Raw genomic sequence first — 5,755 nt, forward strand, 5'->3', positions numbered from 1 at the left:
TTTTTTTTTTTTTTTTTTTTTTTTTGTTGGTGTTAGTTTTGAAAGCCACAAGGCCGGATGATGAGAATTGATGCCAAGATTTCTTGGAATCGGAAGGGAAGCTCTAACCACTTGAGTTATCCTTCTCTCTCGTCAAAATACAAGGTGATATACTAGTACTGAGTATCTATTTACAAAGATTTAAAAAAAAAAAGTACTAAATGTACATTTTAATAACTTGTGTCAAAAAAAAAAAAAAATTTAATAACTGAACATCAAGTCATCAATAACACTAATAGGTGTTTTAATAAGATTCTTAAATATATACTCCATATCAGATTAGAAAATGTACTAAATGTTTATATAAATCATTTTTAATTAGTTTACTCCGTATTATTTATGTATTTATTTATTTTTGGTTTATATTTGAATGGAATTGAGTGATGCATTTTTGTAGTACTTGCACGTACTAATTTATTGTGTGAGTGAATAGAGTGGCGCACTGGCGCATGCTTAACTCCAAGTTGTCGCCACTCCTTACGTTGTTTAGTTAGTGATGTATATAAAACTCACTTTGATCTATCAACTATTAATCATGATAATCTAGGTTATTCTTATGATAAACATGCAGTTAAAGTTTGATAGTCCAATGAAAAAGTAATTTTATGAAATGAAAGTATGGATTGAGGAACTTGTTTAGGGCTTCTTAGAGTTTGTTGGCCGATATTAGATTAAAAGTTTGTACTCGTACAATTAAGTGTAAGTCACACCCTCAAGGTGAAAAACACACTTTGATGGTAAATTAATTAACTTCAATGGGAAGGTAATATAGAAATGGAGTGCCATTTTGTAATAGAAATTTCATACTTTTGGATTATAGTGATTTGAGTATTTATAATAACCCTAAAAATAACCCTAGGGGTGATTGTTATGTAAGTGTGGTTTTACACGTGTTCCAAGTGATTAAAATCAATGTCAATGTAGCTTTATTTTGGGTTATCGGGTAGGTGTTTGTATGGTAGATTATGGGTAAATTGTGTCAATTTTCTTTTTATTTGTTGATAATTATTCTATAAATTTTAGAATATTATTTATTCATAACTAATAAGTTTATTTGTTTCTTATAATAATAATAATAATAATAATAATAATAATAATAATAATAATAATAATAATAATAATAATAATAATAATAATAATAATAATAATAATAATAATAATAATAATAATAATAATAATAATAATAATAATAATATTAAAATTGGAAAAAAAAAAAAAGAAAAGAAAAGAAAAAGCAACTAGGTTTATTTGTTGGACCACCATTTTAGAGTGGAATAGCTATGTTACTTCTTTCATTTGATAGAGTTATGGGAAAGAGAATGTTGGAAAACTTAATTATATTGATGTGATTCCATGAGTATATATAGTACATGAGTAAACAATATAATACGACTAGATACATTGGAGTACTTGTCTAGGAACATTAGCTAAGAATAAGGGATATCTTTGACTATCAATCTAAAGAGTAAATCAAGGGATTGCTAACTATAAACAATATCAATAAATATGATTTGATCAAATCCTTTACACGCCCCCGCAAGATGGACGGCCAAAGGGAAAGTACAATCTTGTAAAATGAATGTTCTTCTTGATTGTTGATTGCCACTTCAAGATGTTGGTGTTTCTTCAATTGAGAGGTGTACGTACCAAATTGAGAGTTAAGAGAGATTTTTTTTTTTTTTTTTTTTTTTTTTTGGAGGAGTTGCATGAAGAAGTAAAAAGATAGTATATAGAGAGAGAATAAGAAGTTGTTTAATGGGTGTTTTTCACGATTTTTAAACACATGAACCATTGATTGTAAATATTTAAAAATAAATAAAAATTTGCTAGCGTATGCTTGCAACAAATGGGAGGGAAAAAAATATAGAGGTTCCGATCCTTCACCACCATTGAAGGCGAGATAGAAAATATTAATGTTGGTGATGGTGGTTTAGAACAGAATGTTATGTTTCTCCATAATGGTTTTGGAGAGAATTTCGTATATGGTAACACATGGTAGGTAAACTACGGGATATTGAAAAAGGTTTGTTTCTCCATGTAAGGGGTTTGGAGAAAAAAAAAATATATCAATGGCATCTCTTGGTATATGAAATACGGGGTGCCAAAAAGAGTTGAGTGAAAAATGTGATTTTGGTTTGAAGCTTTCCGAGAAGAAAGTTTGATATGGTCACCATCATTTGTCGGCGTCAACAAAAGGTTTTGATAGTGTAACCATGGTAGTAGCGGAAGCAAGAAAAGATGGATCAAAAGCTCATGATACCATGATAGAGTTATGGGAAAGAGAATGTTGGAAAACTTAATTATATTGATGTGATTCCATGAGTATATATAGTACATGAGTAAGCAATATAATACGACTAGATACATTGGAGTACTTGTCTAGGAACATTAGCTAAGAATAAGGGATATCTTTGACTATCAATCTAAAGAGTAAATCAAGAGATTGCTAACTATAAACAATATCAATAAATATGATTTGATTAAATCCTTTACATCATTCACACAATTTAAATGTTCATGGAAATTCAATTGTTGTTTCTAGTTAGGTTTTTTGACTCCTAGAAAAGTTACGGCTATTTTCCATCAAAAACTTTTCAAACTTCATTCATACGGTCAAATGGCTATTTTCCATTGAAAACTTTTCAAACTTCATTCATAAGTTATACTTTTTTTTAAAAATAATTTATTAGTTAGACTTTTTTTTTTTTTTTTAAAAAAAAAATATGTAAAAATTGATGTGTTTTAATTAATATGTATATAGTACTAATTTACTCGTATTAAAAACCTTAGCTTATTATTCCTCCTTCAAAAAATAAATGTTGTTATTATAGTTTAGGTATCATGCTGATACGCCTATATAACTCTCTTTATTTTTAAAGTAAGATGAAAGATCCTACTGAGCCAACACTCTTAGGTTTAGTTAGCCCACCTTAGCAGGTCATCGCTTGAGAGTTGGGGGATTCCCTTACCTGTCATCTCCCCCTCTACCCTTAAGAATTTTGTAAGTAATGAGACTCGAACTTATAACCTCAAAGTCACAACGGGAGTTCCCTATCAACTCCATCAAGCTTTGCTTGGTATACGCCTATATATACCACTAGTATTTTATTACATACACATGAATAACATAATTATATTTTCAAAGAAATAGTGAATGATGACTGACGAAATTAAAAAATGATATAAAGATAATCCAATCCTATTTTTGCATCGTTTAAGTAGCATCAATTTGTATTTCAATTCAATAGTCCGTATCTAAAAATTAGTTTTCCATGTTCATAAAAAAAATAAATAAGAAAATACACACCCTTTAGCCTTAACCCCAGTCCCCAGTTGATGGACCACCAAAGAATTTTAAAACTAGTGGAGCAGCACCAGTTAATGGACCACTTTTCTTGTATCTTTTGCCAAGTAGCTGGAAGTTCACCAACTCCTCGAGTGTTCAATTATTCTATATAATAAACCAAATGCAACATTATTACAACTTACTTCCTATGTACTAACCAAAAATTAAGCATCATTTGTTGTCCAAAATATGTCTATTCCCACCATTTCCTTCTTTTCTTTCCTACTAGTCTTGAGTTTCTTCATACCACAAAATTATGCATTCTCAAAATCCATAACAAAAGAAGAAATGGGTCTTAAAGAACAACAAAACTTAACGCATCTACACTTTTACTTCCACGACTACGTCCAAGGGCCTAACCTGACCGCGCAACGTATAGCCCAAGCCCCTAACACGGACAAAACCTCAAGTGGTTTTGGCGCGCTTGTTATGATCGATGATCCTTTGACCGAAGGGCCCGAAAAAGACTCGAAAATCGTGGGGTACGCGCAAGGAATGTACGGGTTTGCGGACCAAAAGCAACCGGGGCTATTGATGGTAATGAACTTGGTGTTTGTAGAGGGTGAATTTAATGGAAGTACTCTAAGTGTGTTAGGAAGAAATCAAGTGATGAATAAAGTACGAGAAATGGGTGTTGTTGGTGGAAGTGGTGTGTTTAGGTTTGCAACAGGGTATGCACAAGCTAAAACTATTACAATGTTGGATAAAAGTGGTGCTAGTGTTGTTGAATATGATGTTTATGTTCAACACTAATTAGTCCTTTGTTTTTTAGTTTGATTGTTGTTAGTTAAAATTTTGTTTTACTCAAGTGTTTGCAAACTTTAATTAATCTTTGAATGTGGAATAATTTGATCATGTACGTTATTCGGATTTCAACTATTGGTATTTGGTAATTGAATCTAGAGTGGATGATGTAATGAAATTTCAAGATAAGTTGGGCAAAAATCAACTTTGAGTTAATTTTATACGAAGTATCAAGTAATCTATAGAAAAGTTTATTTTTTTTAAATACTGGTATATTTTTCTAATATACTAGTTTGTCTATACAGTACATTATCTTTGACAATGATGACTTTTCCTCTCATCACGGGTAAAGGTTGGTCAACGATCCCGTTTGCTAACCCAAAGAATGAGGATAAAATCCCTTCTAATTGGTTAAATTAAGATCAAAGGGACGAACCAATTAAGACCATCTTCTGGTAATACTCAACATTAATTAGTCTTTTTTTTTTTTTTAATATTTAGTTTGATTGTTGTTGGTTACAATTTTGTTTTACTCGAGTAGTCAAGTGGTTGCAAACTTTTATTAATCTTTGAATGTGGAATAAATTGTTCATGTTAATTTTGGATTCGAACTTTTGACATTTAAATCCAGAGTGGATGAAAGAAATGAAATTTTAGGCTAAATTGGGCAAAAATCGATTTTGAGTTAATTTTATATCAAGTAATCTACTCACTCCGCCTACGATTATCTGCAATAATTACCATAAATGGGTGCTCTCTGCCCCACCGCAACTAGACCCCAGATTGCCGCAACATTCTTTGACAGACCCCACCGCGACCACTAATCTAAGTTCGTGGACTTCGGTGGTTGAGTTCGTGGGTTTCGTGGTGGGTTTCGATTCTATATCTGGGGTTGTTGGGTTTCGTAGAGGGTTTCGGTGTTAGGATATATTTATGTTAAGTTGGATATATTTTGTGAATATATTTGTATATATCTTGTTAGGAGTTTTTTGGTAAGTTAGGTTAATGTTGTAAGCCTATATATTCGTGTTTAATGGTAAAGTCTCATTAAGCCGTTTTCTCCTAATTTGTTTATTAAAGTTTAACATGGTATCAAGAGCCCTCTAAATTAGAGATTTTTTTTTTCCGTTCCTTTTCCAAACACAAAACCTAGCTTTGTTCTTCTTTTCCAAATTGTTTCCGTGTGTTCCTGGTTTGTGCTTCCGCTTTGTGTGCTCTTTGTTGCTCTTTTTGAGTTGTGATGCCTGGTGGTGAAGATGTTCCGCCTCCTAAGGGCCCTCGATACGAACCATTTTCAGCCTACTATCTCCATCCGAGTGAAGGTACAGGGGCTGTGATAAGCCCTATTATGTTGAAAGGAGACAACTATGAGGAGTGGTCTCGTTCTTTACACAATAACCTCCGTGCGAAGAACAAACTCGGTTTTATTAATGGTACTATTACGGTGCCGGATGCTAAATCTCTTGATTTTGATCAATGGGGCATTGTTAATTCAATGCTTGTTGCTTGAATTGTTAATACATTGGATGTTTCTGTGCGATCAACTGTTCGATTTCCAGACCATGTCAAGTCTTTGTGGGATGATCTACGTGATAGATATTCCCTTGGCAATATCCCTCGTATTCT

General features: G+C 32.1%; 1 pseudogene; it reads left to right on the forward strand.

Moving 5' to 3' along the window:
* The first annotated feature begins 3,510 nt into the window (after positions 1-3,510).
* Positions 3,511-4,261, forward strand: LOC145630880 (dirigent protein 21 pseudogene; annotated as a pseudogene).
* Positions 4,262-5,755: the final 1,494 nt, after the last annotated feature.

This window comes from Chenopodium album, chromosome 5, assembly GCF_948465745.1.
Source record: "Chenopodium album chromosome 5, dcCheAlbu1.1, whole genome shotgun sequence".
In the NCBI taxonomy this organism is placed as follows: Eukaryota; Viridiplantae; Streptophyta; class Magnoliopsida; order Caryophyllales; family Amaranthaceae; genus Chenopodium; species Chenopodium album.